At 42.2% G+C, this 21805-nt stretch overlaps 1 protein-coding gene across 7 annotated transcripts in view; it reads left to right on the top strand.

Annotated features, from left to right (window-relative positions):
• The first annotated feature begins 461 nt into the window (after positions 1–461).
• trim2a (tripartite motif containing 2a) overlaps positions 462–21805 on the top strand; it is a 45211-nt gene continuing 23867 nt past the window's right edge. For 3 of the 7 annotated variants that reach the window (XR_010329963.1, XR_010329964.1, XM_064335300.1), the window contains exon 1: positions 17131–17383. The gene's annotated coding sequence lies outside the window, so the exon portion shown is untranslated. Of the gene's footprint in view, positions 954–4122; positions 4234–7038; positions 7212–17130; positions 17384–19898; positions 20049–21805 lie in introns of those variants that run through there. The other 4 variants (XM_064335302.1, XM_064335301.1, XM_064335303.1 and 1 more) reach the window with 4 other exon arrangements.

The following is a 21805-nucleotide window of genomic DNA, read 5'->3' as shown; positions in this document are numbered from 1 at the left end:
ATGCCATTAATTCACACTCAGGAATTTCAATCAGCCAGACCAAATGATGCTGTTATTTACTGTGCTGTATTTACTACATGGCAAAAAATTCTTATGGCAAGGGGTTCCATTTTCAATTGATTCGATTACAAACTGGCAGGTGAAATCAGTTATGTCCCATTTGCTCAGTGCGGAAACTTCAAACTACTGTTTATGTGTAAAATGGATGGAATTTATACTTCCATTGTGTTAAAATAAGTTTAACCACTGAATTAGGGTAGAACACAATATCAACCTTAACTGATCAAGAGATTGGTTATGACAAAAAGCGGCAAATAGTGGACCCACATGACCCGAGTTTAGAAACACTGTATTGTCCAAAAAAACAAACAAACAAACAAACAAAAAAAAAAAACACCTTAAAAAGCTTTCATAGAAATGCGTTGAACTAATGCCATAAATGTATGCAAGAGTACCACCTGGGAGTTACACCTGAAAACCTTAGTACCAACAAGCTCGCGGGCAGGGTGAGGTATCATGCCACTCACTTTGTCTCGTGGTAACCGAGGTGCACAACAGGCTCATCCGTGGATAAACCGGGGTTCTTAAGATTATGCGGAAATCCCTCTCGATCCTCCCTTCCTCTAGGATCCACAGGTGGTTTTTGTGTATCCGATAGCCGCTGCTCCACGGCTGTCAGTGATGCAATCGAAGGATAGGGTGTTCACGTCCCGCGGAGAACGGTGAGAGCGCAACATCAGAGAAAATGTGTGGTCTTTTTTTAGACTATAGATGTCTGAGGAACGAATTCCACGTCGGAGTGGAGAAGTCTGTTTTAATTCCGGCCACTGAGAAATAGGCCAGGCTCGTAGTGCATTACCCGATCAGGCGCAGTACTGATGGTGATACGCAGCGGGAGGCCTGCACCAAGCGATCTATAATGAACCACTCCAGGGCTAACCGGGAGAGCGTGGGTAAGAGCCATTGATTTTTAATGAATGTGGGCGCCCCGGGTACAAAGCCTCTGGCTGGTTTGCGAACCTCAATGCAGATGGTCCAGAGTAACTGACAGAGTTTCCATCTCACTTCAGACCTTTATTACTGTTATTACTAGATGCATTATGGAATGATGAATCGTATATGAAAACAGCTCTGTTGATAAAATACACAAAGAGCAAACTATGTTTTTCATAGATCACTTCAATTTTCCCTGAAACTGGATTGTCCAGCACGCCGCTACAATTTGTATAATTTAAGCACGAAGGATAGGACCAAGATGAGCAGAGTTTCTCAACCCTGTTCTTGAAGAACTCCTGTATGTGAAGGTTTTCCTTCCACCCAATCTCTTAATTAAAATGATTGAAAACATGGGGTCTAAACACATTGCAGGTCTGTCTTGTTCCGCGTTCTGAAAAACAAGAGGCACTGGGTTCAAGTATATCCCATTGAGTGCAGTAACTCTTTTGATTATGAAAATGAGTTATGGCATATTCAAAATTTATGAGGTTTCTTTCCAAAGCTCTTTGATTGGTTGCCATGTTTGCAGTGACCGTCTGTGCTTTTTGTTAATAATGTGCGAAGTGCGGCTTTGAGTAGATTTCCCAAAACATCTGTCTTTTCAGCATTTGTTTTTCTTTCATTTCTGAATATAATGATGGATAGGCAGCTACATATTTATAAGATTTATCATAGCCTATAAATTCTTCACAGTATATATATATACGTCCTAGTATCATTCGTATTTTAATAAAAGTAAAATATTTTTACAGAATAAAATAGAAACAACATAAACCAATCATTCAGATTACTTTTTAAATGTTTTTTTCCCACATGAAATTAGAACAACATAATTAATGATTGATACAATCACTGCAATCACTAACATTTTTATTTAGGCTTGTGGCTTAAAGTCACTCCAGGTCTGAAGAAAAAATCCTGTTATAGTAGAGGCTAGCTGTGTAGCTGTCTCCTGTGCTACCAGACAGATGACCGTGGAGCATATCTGTGGTGAGAGAGAGCCTCTTTGCATTGCTGACATAAGAACACAGGGAATTCCTATTCCACCAAGAGCAGTGCATTATGGGATTGTACTCAACAGCACGCTGGAGGTTGCACAAATATGTTATATAAAGAGGATCCTTGGGTCGCTCTATAAAACTTGGTCAACCCTGGAGATTTCTATAGTTAATTATATCATTATTAAAAATGGATATTGAGATGTTGATTTTTTTTTCTTCTTCTCTAGTTTGGAATTGGGAAATACAGTTTATTATGCTCTTGGGTTCCTGATGTACCACCTACATCAATGTGTAGAGCATTGCACTTGGTGTACATGCAATCCTCCAGTGCATTCACCTCGCAGCTTAAGAGCCAAAAAGCCTGTTTGCATAGCTGGACTAATTCACTACAGACCACCTGGCATGCTACTGAAGTAGATTTGTCCACCTTACTCCGGCAGGAGAAAGACAGTTGCATCCTGCCACCACGGGCTCCCATGTATAGTTCAGTTTAAGACATAGCCCATACTCAACATAATGATGTACTGGCTACTGTATAAGGTTCAGCCTCTGCTCTTGGCCAGTATGTTTACTGAGTAAGCAACTTGGAAGACTGATATAACTTTTAAATAAATCCGGAGAAAACTGTCAGGGTGTCAGTTTACTGCAGCAAACCAGCGAATAAATAGATCTGAAAACAAACCTCGGGGATAGTGTTTCTATTTTACTTTAGTGAATAGCCCCTGCAATGCTGCTTTATAAACCCCAAACAGCTATTATTGGGTTTGCTTTCTTCTGAGAACCTGCCTTCAGTAGGCCATAGTTCACAGGTGTTTCAAGGTTAAGATTTAAGACTTTCTCTGTGGGGGAAGTGAGGCGTTAGCTCTAAATCTTCTGATGTCAGTGATGTGTGGTTAATGTTGCCTAGAAAGAAAGCAAATTCGACAATGCCTGCAGGCACTGGATGTGCTAAAGATTTAGTTTATGGTAAATATAATTAAAGAAGCGTCCGGAATAATTAGTATTATTCAGTAAGGTACTGCGTTATCTGTGCCTAGGAATTTTTTGGACCCTAACACCCTCTTTGTAAGGAATGGGGATCAAATGCAGATCTACAGAAAGATTTATGAGGATGGTACACAGCTATTGATTGGCCTGCCGGCAGATTTATTTCAGTTGTCAAAGGCTACCTTTGTGTGTTGATGTTGTTCAGCAAAATCAAGTTAGTTTGATCGAACAGTAAGGTTAAGTGCACGGGTAGGTCTAGTAGTATTGTTATATCCTTTGTACATGCTTTTAATTTCTTGTGTTATTGCCAATGTGCTGCTTCTGCTTTGGCTGACATTTTTGAACTTGCAATAAGAATTTCTCTCTCACACCCACTTGACCATGGAGAGGGGGGTTGTGGGTGGTTGGGGATACGTTCCTCACTGTGTGAATGAAATAATGGTTAAAGATCTCCATCTTCTCAACAAAGAGCTAAAATAATCATGGGGGCCATGGAATTTGGGAGAGTTCCCATGGTCCTGAGTGAGACCATGAAGGAATGCCTGTACTGAATTACAACATCAATTATATTTAAGCTTCTCTAAAGTGTGTTTTAAAAATCATGCGCAGCAAGAAGTTCAGTGTTAATCAGTTTTGATAGATACACTTTACACTGAGTGAGCAGGCGTGGTCCATATTGGACTCATTAGAGCTGAACTAACAAGCATGGTTATGTGTGTGGTGGCACATTGTTAGAAGAAACAGTCCAGTTCAAATTGGCATTGTAGAGACACTATGATAACTGCACATCCCTCCTGACCATTGCTTCACATCGTTTCGACACACTTATAAGTGTTCTCAAATATGTGTTCTCAAAACATTTGAACAATAAAATTACTGTGCAAGAAAATACGCATTTTGTTGACATTGAATACATGCTTTGCTCATACTTTAATTTCGTATTTTAAAGTATTTGCACGTACTTTAATTTTGTATGTTAAGTATTCTTTCAGGCAGTTATGGCTGAAGGCTTTAAAACTAGCGTGTCCCAGAACGGGCGTCTCTTATCTCTGATGACAGCAGCATGTAGCACAATATACTGGGCTTGCGTTGATGTTCTCTGTGTGACTGTAGCGGTTGCCATGCTTTGTATTTGCAGATCCTCTGGAGATGAGATAAGGGTACGTACATCCCCCCTTCTATACCAGCCCGTCCCAAGAACAAAGCCCATCTCTACTTGAGAGCAGAGAGAAGATAATATCACAATGGGGTAAGGACACATACGAATACAAACTAGTCATTTAAACCAATGCTTACAAAGTGTGCTGTATTTGGGCAGAAAAGAAATTTGGTCTCTTCCTGGGGGAAAACATTATTGAAACCTAAAAATTGATTAAGAACACAATGATATAGACATGATAGACAGTTTAGATATTATAAATACATTGATCACTAATAGTAACTGTAGTCACTAATATTGTTTATGCATTATGTTCTTTCCATACTAGAACGACAGTAAATTATATTGTATGTATCACGCATACATATGAGGAAAAAAGAGGAAATTTTAAATAAATAATGATTTTGTTCTATATTTTCCACTGAAACCACTTGGAAAAAATGTACATCTGTGAAGTAGCAGTTGCTTTGATCTCAGCGAAAGCAGTACAGCAATTTACAATTTTTTTCTGCCGGGATCTACTACCAGGCATGTCTCCCATTCTGCCAACACTGCAAAAACTTCAAATGGGATTATTCTCTCCTAAATTCACACCACTTGTCAGATGAAAGGCGTAATATCCGCTGGTGGACTTGCAGGCTGTCTCTGACACCACAATTACTCCGCACCTACACCAAAAGAGTGGCTGTCATGAATCATCAACTCCTTGGAGTTGAACCTTTAACGTCTGAGTCGCCAACCCAGTTTGCCAAACATTACATTGCACTGCTGCCTGCTCCAATGGTGAAATCTTGGAAGAGAAGGCTTGAGTGAAAAATGCAAGCAGTCTCATATTTTTGTATTTTACAAGTTGTAAGTCTGTATTGTATTTGCCTATATATATCTGGTCAAAGGTGGAAGTCAGTGATTTTTTTCACCAGTTCCTTAGCCTGAAGAATTGGAGCTACATAAGAGTTTTTTTTTTTTTTTTAGTTGAGCTCAATCTTGCCTGTGTAGTAGACTGCTAAATTTCAGTACAATAAGCTGGGAGGCTGTGTGCATGTGCGTGTGTGTGTGTGTGCATGTATACGTGCCTCTGTCTATCCTCCCAGTTCCCACAGAGAACATTTATCATGTATCTTTTACTTTTATAAGACTGAATATTGCGCTGTCACATGTGTGCCTCTACAAAATTGTTAAATCATCATATTTTTATGATTCAAAACCACATGAGCAGGACAATAAAGGCCTATTAATTATTCACCATGTAGTCTGGAGGCAGCACTAATCCTTTTATCCCCAGAGAGCATGGCAGGTGCACAGGCTAACAGGCTAGCAGGCTAACAGTGCTCTTCTCTGTGTCTATGGACCAGTGCTCCACAGTAGCTCCTGCGTTAAGGAGAAGAGGAATTATTTTCGTTTTGCACTGTTTCTGCTCAATACTGAGCTCATTGTGAGCATTCCTTGCTTTGTATCAGTTCCTCTTCTGCTTCAGTAATTCTCATAGAAGGTTTTTCCATTATCTTTCTTTTTTTGTGTGGGGGGGGGGGGGGGGTAAGGAGTCTGGAGCAGCGTCTCTTCTGCATCGTTGTGTTCTCTGCATGCTTATTAATCCCTTATTGGAGACCCTTAGTATTCTGTCCACATACATTGTATTTTGTTAGCGAGGTGCACTCATATGGAGGCTAGGCTGCCGCACCCAGACTGAAACTTTCTGTGCCCCTTACACTGTCAGCATCAAAGAATTCCACCATTAATAAAAGGAATGCAAATAACTTTTCTCTCCCCCCCATCTGAAAGGGGCTTTCATCCACTGATGCATAATGTATAGTTGCCATAGCGACAGCCTCCCACAGGACAGAAAAGAGTGTGGCGGGTTGCCTTGGAAACCAGAGCCATGCTGAGAATCAGATGCCTGAAGAAGAGTAGAAAGGAATGAGAATGAGGCGGTGGCTACTGTCGCTTTAAATGTTTATGGCTCATGCGCATGGTGATGCAGGAAAGAACGGTTAAAACGGGGACAAGCTCTCCATCCTCCGAAAACATAATAATAATTGGGAAAAAATAATAATGGGAGACATAGAATTTAGGAAGGTTCACGTGGTTCTGAATGAGAACACGTACGAAGGAATGCCCTTACTTAATTATAACAGCAGTTATATTTAGGCTACTGTAAAGTTTATTAAAAAAAAAAAAATCATGAACAGGGGAAGAGCCAGTGCCTACAGTATGTATATGACCTGAATATTCTATTTATTTGCTGTAAGCTACATATAGCAATCTGACCTGTTCGTCTTATTTACAGGTATGGCTTTGAAAACACTTCAAGTGAGAAGGGACTTTTTTGTATGACCATTTCACATGGGAAGCAATTATCTTTCCCAAAAAAGCGAATAGCTGATTATTTGTAACAGAATCTTGCCTCTCCTCAATACCGAACTTTATGGTTGAGTGAAGCGGTTTTATTGTTAATTGTGGGAAGTAGGGCGTGTCTTCTGAGGCTTTTAATATAGGTCACGTTGCCCGTGCAGTTTTCTGAGTGAGAAAACCTCGGATAAAGAAATTTAGCCACTTCAGCGTAAAATGCAGGTGGGCTAACAGAGTGGAAAATATGACCGGTGTTAATCCATATGTCTTAACACCACATTTTTAAGTTACTTTCAGTACAGCCTAAACCGAGCATGTGCTCCTATAATTAGATGTAACTGCGGGAATCAGAGAAGGTGTCAACTGCATAAGCTACTGGTGCAATCGATTGCCAAATTATGCGTATGTTTTATTTCATTTTTGTTGGATACACCCTTTGAAATGAGAATGGATAGAGTTGGTCTGAGATAATGTATTTGTATCCCGTCGGAACCACTCCTCTCTCTCTGGGCAGATTAGAATTCCTGCAATAACTGCAGCAAAACCGAGAGCTGCATTACATGCACACTGAATTTGAGAAAGAGGAGGGAGCTGCCTAGGCAGTCTGTATTGAATTCATATGAGCTGAGGCGGGTGGAGTGTGTCCTTATTTTACCGACCGCATATTTTTTTGGAAGTTGGAAGTGAGGGTACCGATTCATTCGCAAATGCAATTCCTGAACGTGAGTATGCGTGTGTTTCTCATTCACCGTCGTTATAGCCAATACTGTTTTGATTTAGGATGTACTGTAGTACTTGGCTGTTTCCGTCTGACTGCGTCATGCGTGGTGGTCACTGTACATATGGGATGCATGAAATAATGTTAAGAAATTTCGCGGCAATTCCGCTGATATGGTGGTTTATCGACAAACAGGATGATCGCAAAACCTGGTGTTTGTCCGTAAGAATGACCACAATTGTCTTTTTTCGTTTTTAACTGCTTATCAAGAGAAATAAATGCGATCTGGTGTGCCCTTGGCATAGAGTAATTCGCGTGCACAACTGAATGTTATTTAAATATTTAAGCAACATTAGGTAGGCTAAATATCGCCTCCCCGATCGTGGCAACTAAATTTTATTTTTATAAACTTTTTGTCCCATAGTAAAACATGTAGGCTATACATGTTTTAATATGGCATAGAAAGTTTATAAAATAAATTAAATAAGTTGTATTAGACCTCAGCGTATTTGTTTTTGTATATCAGCGCAGTTTTTGTGCAGAGTTTGTGGATATTAAGTCAATATCACGTTGCATTAACTGTAGGTCATGCTGTCTTCCATTTTAATTTCGTCAGTTATAGGCTGCAGTTACGCTATGCATTTTATTACCTACATATTATCATTGACACATGCAATAATAGTTTTTATTTTTTTCCATAGGTCAGGCGAACGCTGCATTTTGTTAGGTTAACACGTTTTCAAACCAGTGTTAAATCGACGGCTACAATAGGCTATAAAATGAGATGGTAGGGCCACTCCAACGAAGTCATCGGACGTTCTTAGATTTTAACCTGTGGTTTTAATTTCCGAATTTTCTTAGGAAATATCTACTGAAAAAACAAACAAACACGTTTTTAATAAAATATATTTAAAAAAAAATAAATTAAGGCTATTTGGGTGACTTGTGGATATATGTAGCGAATTACGATATGAAGTTGTTAAATATATGGCAACATTAGAGGAAAGAAGAGTGCTATGATAGGGAAATGTTTTTAAACAAAACTTCGTTGGTTACAAATATTATGAAGAAGCTGGAGCTATTAGAGACACGGTCTAGGGATATGGTTCATACACGTGAGGGATCGCGCATGTAGCCTACACGCTTGCGGCGATAGGCTACTGGCTGTACAGCGGAAGTCTGATTTGATGCCATTGATAAGTATCGCCTACAGCGAGTGCTTGCACGGGAGTCATATTTTCCTTAAATGTGTATCAATAAAACGAAATGTAGCCCCTAGTACAATGTGATTATCATGTGTTTCAGGTCATTCAAGGTTAATATTAGTTCTTGTCTGCTCGGAAATCTCATAGGATGCAGAACGCTATAGATGCCTACAATGGTAATACACGATGACGTATGAATAACTGTTGCTTCATATGTTCTGTTTATGACCTCGTGCACAATGGAAAGCTAAACCATTGTTCGTGCCACACCCCATTAGAATGCCATAAACTGCCAGCGTGTTGACGTCTGCAGCTCTACAGTGGTTTGTCGTTGCAGCGTCGATGGAATTACAGGGGATGGTCATCTTAAGTGACGGTAGCGCATGCGTCAGCCGTAGGGTGCCCCGCCGTGCCTACACGGTCGGCGCCCCTCCTCCACCGCGCTTGCCCGTCGCTAGCATCAGCAGTGGATGGCAAGACATTTGAACAGAGTGAGCCTGATGAAGGCTTAACTGAAGTGTGAACGGGACGGTTTACCTGTATTCCACAAAATAATTGGCCTAAGCCTTTATTAACACAAAAGTTTGATGGCCCGCTTTAGCCTGCTCTTAGCACAATATGGTTACCAATCAAGGGAAGAACAGGAAAGCCTTGTCCCTATCCTGCATGGTGACTAGCTCTCAGCGTGATAGCTACTGCAAAACAGCACTGTGTGTCATCATTCCATGTATCCTACCATATCCTATCACCCCTCCCCATCGGTTATGAATGGAATAACAGGCATCTTTTTTTTTTGCATGTTGTGTGTGACTTTAACAGCTGCAAATCATTAGTCCTTACGTCTGTGTCACGTGGACACAGACTGATTTCATTACGTAGTTCTAGGTTTCTGGGCAGCTATATTTTCATGGAAAAATGGATGAAGTGGATCAGAAATGAGACTTGATGAACTGCTGCTGCTGAAATCTAGAGCAAGACGATACCCCCTTATCTTCCAAAGCTGGAAGCCTTTCTGCAACATGATTTCTGAGTTTCAGATAAAATAGTTTATCATCCATTAAAATTGCCATAAGATAGAAAATTGCATTCAGGCATCTCACTGACAAATGAAGACAAGCCTGCATGTGCAGTAGCATCCAGTATTCCCAACAATGCACCTTCCACGAAAAAACCAAAATCAAATACAGTTGCTCTAATATCATCACCCTTTTTGGAGAAACTAGCTTGACATGAGTTGTGGAAACAAATCTATGGATAATCTGGTTGAGTTTCTTCGAGCATGCCGAGTCATTGTTCCGTGCCGTATTATTGCACAAACAAATCTGTGAAGGGCACTCAAATTTCTCCAAACCTCTTATGCAAAGTTCTTGGAATGGAGCCTGGGACCTTCTATTTTTAAATGAAATATCTCATGAGATCAAGAGACAATAGGCCTCTTCCCTCTGAAACCTCATCCTTGGGAGGACGTTGAATTGTGCAGTGCAGTACCGCCTGAGGGCCGGGTGGGTTAAGAGTGACCGTTGAAGTGCAGTTCAGTGCTTGTGTGAGCCGGGCACCCAGATGGGCACCAGATGACCTCTGACCTCTAGATAACTCTCTTAATGGAAGGAAATCAGAGAATTCTTTTCTGGGTGGGCATTCATGAAGCACTGAGCTAATTACTACAGAATACGTGCATTTGTGTTATGAGAGTGTGGCTTCTGTGGCCATGGTTTAACCAAGCATATTAACTTTGCATTGCATGGACGTTTATCTATGGTTATTGGTTATTTTTTTGCGTGTTAACCATGATATGCTGAATTTGCTGAACCCTTTTACCTCCACCAAAGCTTCAGTATTGCATATCTTTGTTCTGTGAGATCTTTGGTTCAATGATCAGTCACATTGCTAGTGCTGGATGGTTGGTTACCAATGTGGCATTTCACTTGTGGAGGCATTTTTCATTGGGTTATGAGACTAGTCTGTTTACGTAGCATTGACTCAGTGCATTCAGGTACCAGACACAAGAATCTGAGCATTTATGTTGCGTTCGGTATTTCTATGTTCTGCTTCATAAGCAAAGCTTTTTTGAGTTATGAAAGCTTTGAAAAGTCAGTTTTACCACTGAAGTGGTGCATTACCTGTTTCTACCACCAGAGGATGTCAAGGTCTTACAAATTTGTGTTTGAGGAAAAAAGTGCTCTTGATCAAAAGCTATGATCCCAGTCATGTAAAGCATTAAATAATATGGTGCTTCCTTTTCCCCAGCAAACATTCAACCAGTGTTCATTCAAATGTTTCCATTATCCTGGGGAAATTTAGTCAAGAGAGATTTCTGGGAAATAACGGAAAGGACAGAGGAATAGTAACAAATGACAGGCTTAAAATTTAATTATCCTTCTGTTTATTTCATAAATCTAGAGGCTGTTTATGTAGCTCGAGGGGATGTCTGTTGTAGGCATATTACAGCCAGCCTGTCAGGGCTTCCTGTTGAATGGTACAGAATGGACCACGAATGCAGGGTATGTGCTGTTAATGGTACAGTAACCACTAGGTGGCGCAGAGCTGCACATATGCTTGATTCTCAGATGCTGTGCAGGAGAAAGAGATGAAGGGTAGAAAATGATCAAATCATTATTTTGGAGTCCTGGGTAATGTATGCAGGCAAAGCACTACTATTTTATATCATACATCCAACTGTTCCTGAATCAGACGGGGTGCCCAGTGGTTGCATAACGAAGAGGCCTGGTAGGGGTTTGATGATCTTTTGAAGATTAAAAAGAGTGGCCCCTTTGGCTGCCCAACAGGCAAGTACCAAGGTTTTTAATTTGATGTCAGGCTGTATCAGTAGTCAGGGGAGGGAGATTAGAAAAGGGAATGACATGGCTGAGCCTGAGGAAGTTGTAGTTCAGGTAAGTGGGAGCCTTCGTGTATACATTTGTGTGTTTGTCATTGTGTGTGTGTATCTGTGTGTGTGTAGACAGATGCAGATAACAGGGAATGTTCTGCTTTTTGAGTTCATGTAGTGTAAGCGTCATAGAATACAGAACATTTCTGAGACTCATTCAGGTTTTAAAGGACTGCAGAGATAGGCGGGTGCATTCCAAACACAAACATTGCTACGTTAGCATTAACATTGTTCTATGAAATGTATGAAATGTAACACAACTTAAGGAATAGCCAGCTAAGCTTATGTGTGTACATTAGACATGCAAGACTAGACAGTCCTGATACTTAAATGTTTCTTCCCTTAAATTTTAATATCAAGTGAGTCCACAGTACACTTAGATTAAATCCAGGGTGTAAAAGCCACATTAAATGAGTACATGCTGAGGCTTCTTTCCGTCATACGCTGAGCAAATCTTATCCGTACTGTGAGTGAGGGGGAAAGTACAGACACATTTTCACAACAGTTTGCTTCAAAAGTGCTGTCACAATGTGTCAGGGTAATCATTACTATGGGAAGGTCAGAGTTCACCGTTTAATACCTATCCCCCTGTCAGCCCCAGAAAAGGCGTAATTCATTTTGGTGGGATAGAGGAACCTGTGATTGGCCCAGAGATACCCAGGCTTCTGAATGCACAGTGCGACCCGTGGTGCGCAGAGGGAATCGGGGCCAAAACAGGCATGAAATGGCACGTGAACACTTTCCCCATTCCCTTAGGCTCTCCCACTAACAGAACCTTACTAAAATTGTCTGTTTCTGAGCAGTTTAATGGGACGTTCACATGATAAGGGCATACTTCTGTGGTAAAATAAACCTGACGGCATTCACGTGATTCGAACTTTTATTTGACAGATGCGGTAAAAGGTTTTCCAAGTCAGAGATGTACATTGCATCCTACATGCCTGCCACTTCCTGTCTTACCCATGCAGTCTGTAATTTTGGAATAGTCATTTTCTACCTGGAGGTTAATGGTAAAGCCTTTGGCTGCAGTTTGTGAACAGAACGACGGTGGACAGTGGGCTGCCAGATTTCATGGTGATAGCTCACTGGAAGCACTGTGCTGTTTGTGTTCTGAGCACAGAACTGCTTCACGTGGAATTCAGTGTGACAGTTTGGATGAGCCATTCAATAAAAGGGGTTTGCAGGAATTAAAAAATAACCAAAAATGAATCATTTGTTTATTTGTGCAATTATGAAATGGGAATTAATGAACCCTCTTTAACCTGCATTATTTGGGGTGCCTGTCCCTTTAAGATAACCCAGACCGGTCAAGGGGGTGAACAGGAACAAACTGGAGGTGCTCTCAGGTGTCCTGGCTTGCCTCTTGAGTTATCTGAAAACATGTTGCATTTTGTTTTGTTATTTTTAAATATACATAAATTCTGTGATATAAATGGGTTGTGTTGTCTTCACCTTTTTAACCTCTGCGTAGTTTCTCTAAGTTTGAAGTCCACGTTATACTGTCCTTGTACCAGCAGGCCCTGATCTAACAGCTGTGTTGTGTGCCTTTTCCAAAGAGTCCTTCCTAAAATCCCCTTTAATCATTTTAAGTGATGCCAGAAGAGGTCACGGAGGTTGAATGCACTGCCATTTGTTTTGATTTTGGGGGGGGGAGGTGGGGGGGGGGGGTGAGTCTGTTGGGGCTGCCAGCAGGATTTATGCAACATTTGCCAAATAGCTTTTGCCAGTTGATTGCTTTGCCCTTGTCCTGTTTGTCAGACGGTGTTTCTTTTGATGTTACACAATTTAGGGTCACAAACATGGCTCTCTTCCTAATAAACTGTATAATCATCATTACTGATTTGGTTATAGTTTCTGTTGCCACATACAAGTAAACTTGGAAACCGGCTTCCAGGCCCTAGGCAGAATTGTTTTTTATGGGGCTATTTCTATGATTTGAGGCTTTGTAAGTCCTTTTGTACAGGATATGGGGTCCAACTGTGACTCATACAGTAAACCCTTCCAGACTAAAGAGAAGAACTGCACTGTCACCCTCCATAGACAGTGGGAGATGGAAAGTTGAAAGAAAGAGAGAGTGAGTGAGGGGGTGAGAGAGAGAGAGACAGAGAGAGAGAAAGAAAGGCCCTTTTGGAGACCAGACAGATTAATGACTGAAGGGCAAACCAGGCTTAAAGTCTCTTTTGCTGTCAGCAGGCCCTGTGCAGTGGTGCTCACTGATGCCAGCTCTCATCCATCCTTCTCAGTGCCAGCGGTGGTGAGAGAGAGAGGGAGCGGGGCCGAAAGATGTGACACGTCTCAGGACTTTGTGCATCCCCGGCCATTATGCTTTATTTGTGAGGCTTATGCTTGCTTGTGTGGTGTATGCGTGCGTCATCTGCAGAAAGATCTTTGGTTCACAGTGTGGATGTGCGCAATGGGGTTGAAATTTTGTTAAAGCAGGGCTACCCACGCCTGGTCCTGGAGAGGCACACAGTCTGTTTTTTGTTGTGACTCAGCACTTAATTGAGCAGTTAGCGAGAGATTGCCCAATTATGTCCCCGCACTTGCTTTGTTGGGGTTGAATTGGTTGATTTTACGGGGAAAATAAAAGCCAGCCCGCCCTGTGGCTCTCTAGGACCAGGGCTGGAGGACACCTGTCTGAAGTATAACTGAACAATATACAGTAAGGGAATATACATTGTAATTATTTTTTAACCTATAGTCATATTTTACAATCACATTTAAAGCCACAAATAATATTACCATGCTTTGAAGCCCCTCTTGGTGAATTGCTATCGATAAAAGGGGAAAGAGATTCCTCTGTTGCTATTGATTATGCAGTTTGTGTGTTGATGCAACAGGAGGGAGTGAAGGACAGCTGTACTCTGGATGAGAGTTTTCATTGCTGGATCAGAGAAGAGGGGTCTGATGGGAAATGGGCCATCCTGAACCACAGGTCCAAACAGGGCGAAGCTTCTCATTGGTCCAATAGTCTTGATTCTTGGTGGCTGCCTTATTACATTGTCCGTCATGGTTGTGGTAAATGTATTTACTTAAATGTATCTGCATTGTATCTGCAAACCTGAGTTTGTCACAAGTGATGCAGTTAGAGTTGCTGCCCATCTGTTATGATACGGAATCATCCTGTATTGAAGGATAAAATCAATACAGGATGCAGTTTGTTCCATATTTTCCTGACCTACTCAGAATTCCATTCACAAATAATGTCTTTCACAACAGCGAGAGTGACATAATCATGAATACAATCAAACCGGTTTCACATGAAATTAAGAGATGCAGAATCAGAGTGGTAGCAGGCAGTGCTACAAGCACTGCTCTGCTGTGTGTATTTGTGTTTGTCAGTGGAGCCATCGCTAGTGGGCTGAAAGGTGGTGGCGATTCCAGGGGTCTGCAGCTAAAAACATTCAGTTTGTTTTATTAAAAAAGGGTGGCCCAGAGCAATATTCTTTCAGGGGGCCCAGAATTCCTAGCTACGCCCCGGTTTGTCTGTATGTGACAGAGACGCAATTGTTGTCAGCTGTTGTCTGCCCTTATACAGTAACCTTTCAAACCTATCCCTCCAGATTGCTGACCTGGGGGTGGAGATATTTCTTATTTTTCTTCATTGAAGGTGGCAACCCTAGATGCAGTCAGCTTTTAGCTGATGTTCTTCCCCTTATTATTAGGTTAGTTTTTGTTTTTTTCCCCCTGTATAATTCCTGATTGTGTTTTTGATATACCCAGCAAACAACATGCATTTTAAAGCAACATATCAAAAGAGTTTCAGACATGTGCACTCAATGTACTTAATTTTTAACATAGCTAGTTACCTATTGCAGCTAAGCTTTTGCAGTAAAGCGCATGTTATCAATCTTGCTTAATCTCTGAAAAATAGCCAATCTGTTTTCCCTTTGCCCAGGTTAAAGCTCTGCTAGACTTCAGTGATTATTAGCACCATCTCATTACTCTGTGAGGGAGACCACACTACAGGAAGTTCAGACAGAGAGACACAGAGGTCACATCTCTTTAAGGCCACAGATGATTTGTGGGAGCAATATCTGGACTGTAAAAAATTGTCCCCTGGCATCTTACCATTTCCTGTTCATTATTCCCAAGGTCACATGGCAACATAGCAGTGTTTACAGTATTCTCCTTGGGGCTCCTTACCACAAAACAAGAAACTGCTTTATTTGCGAGTGCCCCCTTAATTCGTAAAAGGACCAAGCTTTTAGGCTTGTGTACTGATTGCAGCATGTCTTCAGTTATATCTGTGGGAGCTTTGATGAGCTTAGTGAAATATTCAAGTATTTCTCTGGCAAACCTTCAAATCTAGGACAGATAATGAAAGGATTCCCAGTTGGTGACTAAGTTTGAAGTGTACAGATCTTAATCAGTTCCCTCTAGGCCTTTCCCAAATTGCTGAACTGACAATTGAGTCTAAATATGAACTTGCATGAAGGGGAGGGGTATTGGTGGTCATGGGTATTTAATCTTTTGACTGCAGTTTATCAAACAGTGTTACTGTGTTAACTGCAAGTGTTACTTTTTCCTCACATGATGAGGTTGGTGGTCACAAGCAAAACATTGTGTTAGTGACAAAAGTAACAAGTGCAAATTCATACGTCGCAAGCCAAGGACAAAGTAGACTGAATAACCAACTGTGCTGAATAACCAACCGTGTTTGTGCTGAGCCTCAGTGGTCATGGTCCGTTTCCTGGTTGAACGCTGGTTGTGACCTGTTTCCTGGTTGATAACTGGTTACGGTCTGTTTCCTGGACGATAGCTGCGCTCGCTCGATAGCTAAGACCCGTGTGACGAAGAGAGGGCCAGTGAGCGCAGAGGAGTCAGCTGCTGTCTGTGTGACAGCCCTGCAGGGCGTCTGGCTGCGAGAATCCCACCGGCACCCAACCGCTTGCTGAGAGGAACTTGTGATAAACTCTTATGGGACTCAACTCTTCAGCCAAGCATCTGCTGCTACTTACGTGACAGACCTGTACTTCGCCCTGGTTTTCTCTGAGGTTGAAGCAGTTTTTCAGTTTGTGGTTTAATACGTACTGTATGGGTGCATTATTTCATATTTTTTTGTACGTCATTTTTATAATGATGCTAGCCGTTGAGTCGTTTCTTCTCCAGCTGTTAGGCCTACCCATGAACCCACATTTTTACTAGGGGAGTGATACTGTATTACACTGTTACTGCCTTTTTCTTGGAATAATGGTCATAATTCAGAGAAATTAAGCTTTCCTGGGCCAAATAGGCTTTAAAAACTTAATGTATAATAATGACTAATGACCCATGAGATTGCTGCAGTCAGCTGCCAGATGGTCCTATTAAAATAAAATTTCCATATATTTTTATAGTAATTTTTCTGTAGATTTGTTTTCTCTCGCTGCCGTACTGCTGTGTATTGATACATCAACCAGGGGCGTGATGCAGAAGTGCAGGAACGCACATTCATTTTTGCTTTTTTTAATTGCAAAATATTTCTTTGTGGTTGCTTAAAATTTTGAATGCATCGGTAACTGATGAGATCATAGGTTGGATTTAGGTTTAAAAGAGGCCCAGAAGTTCCTGTGACGCAGGTTTGTCTGGTTCTAAGCATTGCCATCCAGTTTTGCGCAGGGTGAATGTGTATAGTGAGGGTCAGTGTGTGCATAAGTGTGCGTAATTGTGGATAAGTGTGCATGAGTGTGCATAAGTGTGTATGAAGGTGCATCTGTGTGCACAGAGCCTGTCCTCAGCCAGACCTTCGTCACAGACACAACCCCCCCGCCAACCCCCACCCTTATCTAGAGTCGCTGCTGCTTCTGTGCTGTGCTGTGCTGCTAGCCTCCAGCCCTGGACGGCGGCAAAGGGACACACGGAACTGCCCACAAGCTTGGAGCAGCCGTCCGATTGGCCGCCGCCGCTCCCCTGACGATAGGGCCCCTCCCCCTCTCCCAGGACTAGCGCTGCCGAGTCTGTTTGTGTTTCTGTAACCCGACACTGGAGCCTCGCACGCGCGGCGGCTAAACGACGCTCTGACAGGGCGCCCGCGAACAACTTACCTCCCTCCCCCGTCTGTCGTTCACCGCGAGAGCGGACCAGGGTAGCCATGGAGACCAAGTAAGTGCTTTCTGCTTTCACGTGAGGGGAAAGAGAGATAGGGAGAGAAAAAGGAGATTGAAGGGGAAAGAGAGAGAGAGAGAGAGAGAGAAAAGGAGACTGAAAGGGAAAGACAGCATCTGTGTGACATCGGTCTCTCTTCGTCTGTGGAGAAGGGAAGGGTTTAGATGATGCTCTTCTTTGCTGGTCCAGGCATCAGAGGCTTAAAAGCCATGTCCACACCCCTGTGATCTACCTCTCTGGCTCACACAGGCCAGCTGATAGCAGTTCACATGGCTCAGAGGTGCTGCGTGTGTGGTGTTCTGGGGCAGTGGGCAAAGGGAACTCTGCTTCATTGAGTCCCGCAGGTGCAAATGTGAAGTGATCCCAGTGTCTCACTGAGGCAGCCTCCGTATCTCTGTTTCAGTACAGTGAACTTCGAATGTGTTTTTCTTTGTAGAGCAGGTGTGGTGAACATTAGGGATGCCCCCTTTTTTTCTACAAAATAAGAAGCATGTGTGCCATGTACAAGCCAAGCCGTAAATTTTACTTATGTGGTTGTATTTATGAGTTTGCGAGACAACTGTTGTTGAGACTGAAAACCAGGTAATAAAAGTGTCATGAATCTCTATCTGTCATTAGTCTTTTATGTATAAGAATATAAATGAACTACTATTGTGTTTTAATAACGATAACTTCAAGAAAATATAAATTCATTATTTTATTATTAAGATTAAGTTGTCCAGATTCTACCACATAGAATCTGGACAACACGGATATGTGCATGCTGTGAACATGACGTAATGAAAGTTCGAAACACAGTTCTCTATTATATTCTTACAGTTGTCTCATTGAACTTGTGTGCTTGTGAGTGTTCAATGTCATAAATGACTCTGTGACATAAATGACTCAGATGCCCGGAGTGCTGCAATCTCTAGCAGTTTCATCAGTGGCTGATGGTGAGCCCAGATGGCCAAATTTGGTGCTCCTCTTGTACAAAAATATTTGAATGCAGATTAGAAGCTCCTAGAAGTTTTTGTTCAACCATGGCTACTTTGCGCTGGAGTCAGCAGAGGAAAGTGATCTGCTTTGCATATTTGCATTTTCTCGTTTGCTGTCGTTAAGTCTTACAGTCGTGCCACACGCCTCCAAAAAGGCTTCATTTCACTGTCATTTGAGTTGAGGCGTTTTTCTTCCCCTAACTGGAAATTTGTTTAGGGTCATTCTGCAAGTCTCCGCGCCTGGAAAACACTGGTTCAAATTTGTGAAAATAAATAGAAACATCAGTCGGCGAGCTGTCAAGCGTCGATCCCTAAAGATGTGCTCCCCTCGCTTGTGTAAGACTCCGAGAGTTGGTAGAGAAAGGAACGAGGCAGGAACTGTAAATAATCAGGGTTCTTTATTCTGCAGAAGGGGAGACCGTTTACACAACAAGCTGTGTGTTCAAAGTTCTGCAGAAGGGCACTCCGCCTGAGCATTTCTAACATTCATGTCACGTTCACGAGATTACTTTCAGTTTTGGTATGATTATGTGTCACTGGTCTCCCAGATAAGGTTAATGAGGTTCGATTTATTGCATCTGAGAGAGAGCTTTGGTAGAACTCCCTTACCTGTCCAGGCCCCTCCTATCTAAACTACAGTGTTAGTCACTAATTAGAATGTATGGATACTACTGATTAGTTTTGTTTGTAAAAATACACACGGATATATAAAATTTAACTCATATAAACATTTAACTCCAACTCCTGCTATAATGAATGTTTTGGGGTTCATGTTTCTGGTTCATGACGGAGAGGCTTTCGGCCTCGTCTGGGTTGCCAGGTGCGTCGTGTTAGAGAGGGCACATAGTCTGCAGACACCACGTCATCGCTGTCCCCCCCCGCCCCCCTCAGTCTGTGTGCCACCTGCGCTGGCCCCTCTGCCAGACCCAGATCTGACCAATTGCCGCCGCTTCCCCACACGCTCTGCTCTGTCGGAAGGCGTCGGTGACTGCCGCTTCGTGCCAGATGTGTGCTAATTGTGTCACTTTTGAGTTTTCAGGGCGCTCAGGAAGATTATCTGTGTGGGCAGGCTGCAGACTCTCCTGTGGGGGCGGGGGGCTCGGGCTCCACAGATACAGAGAAGGCTGTGCCGCTCTTCAATTGAAGCCCGGATGAAAAGCGATATCTGGGAGCCACACTGACTTTTGTTAATCGGTTGGCACTGAGAGGCTGGCCTGTGGGTCTTAGGAGTGTTTATCAGGCCCACAGGCCTTTAAACTGTCTGTGGGTGTGGTGTGGTGCCCGAGCACCAGGGAACAGCCGTTTTTAGAAGATCTGAATTTATGTTCATAACATTAGATGGCTTTGTTTGCACATTAGCTCACAATGACCTTTTTCATTACTGTGCTTGACTGGTACAGTGACAGCCTAAAGGCACTGTGCCTTCTCCTTGCTTTGAGAAAATGGTGGCAAAATAAGTCTGTAGTTTGCTGATTAAACACATTTAGTTTTTAATGCACATTTAAATTACAAATGAGGCCAACTCCATGGTACAGGAATAACCAGTGTAAGGAAGGCGTCGCAACAAGACAGCGCTGCAGCAATTCTCCGATTTCCCCCCCGAGGACATTACCCAATAAAGCAGGAAGTGGGAGAAGAGAGAGGCGATGATGGAGAGGAGGAAACAGCTGACATGGCGGGTTTAGGTTTGTGAGATTTTTATACCCGCAGAAAAACCTGTTTGGTTGGGGCTGTTTGGGCTGTCAACACGGGGCTGTTCTTAAAAGATCTGCTCTTACAGTAAGTCTCGGTTTAAAACCCGAGTGTGCTGCACGTGTTGTGTCTGCCGGGCTTGTGGAGCACAGGGAAATTGAAAGCTGAACCTCGATGCAGGCACGGCACAAGAGACCTGGTGCCTTTCCACGTCTTGCACTGCTTTGTACGCAAGCACGTTTGTAACCTGGTTGCTATGGTGGGTTGGCCAACCATCCAGTGACTTGCTTCTGTTTTCCTACAGTGTTTGCTGTAAGAAATTTTGTACATGATCTGCTGAATATCTTTAAATGTTCTTGAATGTAGTATGCACTTGGATACATTTAAAAGTAGTGCCTCACAAATTTCCATTTATGTATCTATAGGACCTCAGGTTACAGGCATCATAGTTTGTACATTAGCAGTTCAGTGATCCCTGTTCGTCTGATAGTAATTATCCCATCATTTTTGATTAGAAAATTGAATTCAGAAAGGGAAATCATGATGTTATTTAATTTTTAATGGCGTGAGCAGGCCTTAATCTGTAGTTCTGTTGTATAGGTGAATTTCTGTAGTTTTTGACTACAGTATGGACACTGAGCTGCAAGTTAATTATACAAATTATGATAACCTGCCATGACTTGCTTCATTAAAACGCACAGGCCTGCCCACACCGCAAACCATTCCTCCACAGGATTTGCATTTAAGTTCCTTGAGGAGCCCAGCTTGAGAAAAACAGTGTGATAAACGATGACAGCAGTACCACTTTCATTTCCGTCTAGTTTTTGTTTTGTTTTTCTTCTTTGCTGAATAATTCTCCCACGCCTCTGCAGTAAACCTCGAATCATAACTTACAGTAAATTGTGGCTTCAGTATATACACAGCATCTTTTCATTGGTAGCTCACTAGAGGTGTGAGTTTGCCCATTTGCTGTAACAGTGGATATAACTTTGAACCATAACTTACAGTAAATTATGGCTTCAGTATATGCAGAGCAGCTTTTTGTAGGTAGCTCACTGGAGATGGGAGTTTGCCCATTCACTGTGACAGTGGATATATCTGAAGGGCTTCAATTTTTCAGGTAGTTCTGCAAGTGTAGTTGGAATGGAATGTGTATCAGTGTTATACATGCTTTCAGTTGGGTGACCTAATGCCTTTATAGGGGAACTGAATGAATGGAACTTAAAGCATGATTGACAGGCAGGTGTACACAATTCCATTGCATTGGCCTTAAGGGCTGCTCAGTAATTGTTGAAGAGTGCATTGAAAATGTTGCATTGTTATTGCAATTTCTCTCACGGGTTTATTATTATTATTTTTTAAATACAATTTTTTTTTTTAAAAAGGCCACATATTTACAATGTATATTGCATCATTTCCCATCTCAATAAGGGTTGCCCCCTCCCCCTTTGAACAGCAGCATGATCTAATCTGATGTCATGGGGTCATGACCCCACGCGATCACTGTCATCACAGCAGGCCCCACCCTCCCGCTCCTTTGTTGCTGCCATGTCCGGCTTGTACTATATTGTATAGATCATTCTCTCGGCTGGGAATAACTGTAGATCCAGTCGTCAGTTCCACAGCCCCCTTCCTGACTCTTTGAATTGGGAGTGACCCTGCTCTCCGTGGAAAGCGTGGCAGTGTAATTTCCTGTATGGCTGCCACTGTCTGCTCTACAGCGCTGGATTTGCTATGCTTTCATTATCTG

The sequence above is a fragment of the Anguilla rostrata genome, chromosome 5 (assembly GCF_018555375.3).
Source record: "Anguilla rostrata isolate EN2019 chromosome 5, ASM1855537v3, whole genome shotgun sequence".
NCBI lineage: Eukaryota > Metazoa > Chordata > Actinopteri > Anguilliformes > Anguillidae > Anguilla > Anguilla rostrata.
Note: the sequence above shows the minus strand (reverse complement) of the source record. Positions and strands in the feature narration are given on the sequence as shown.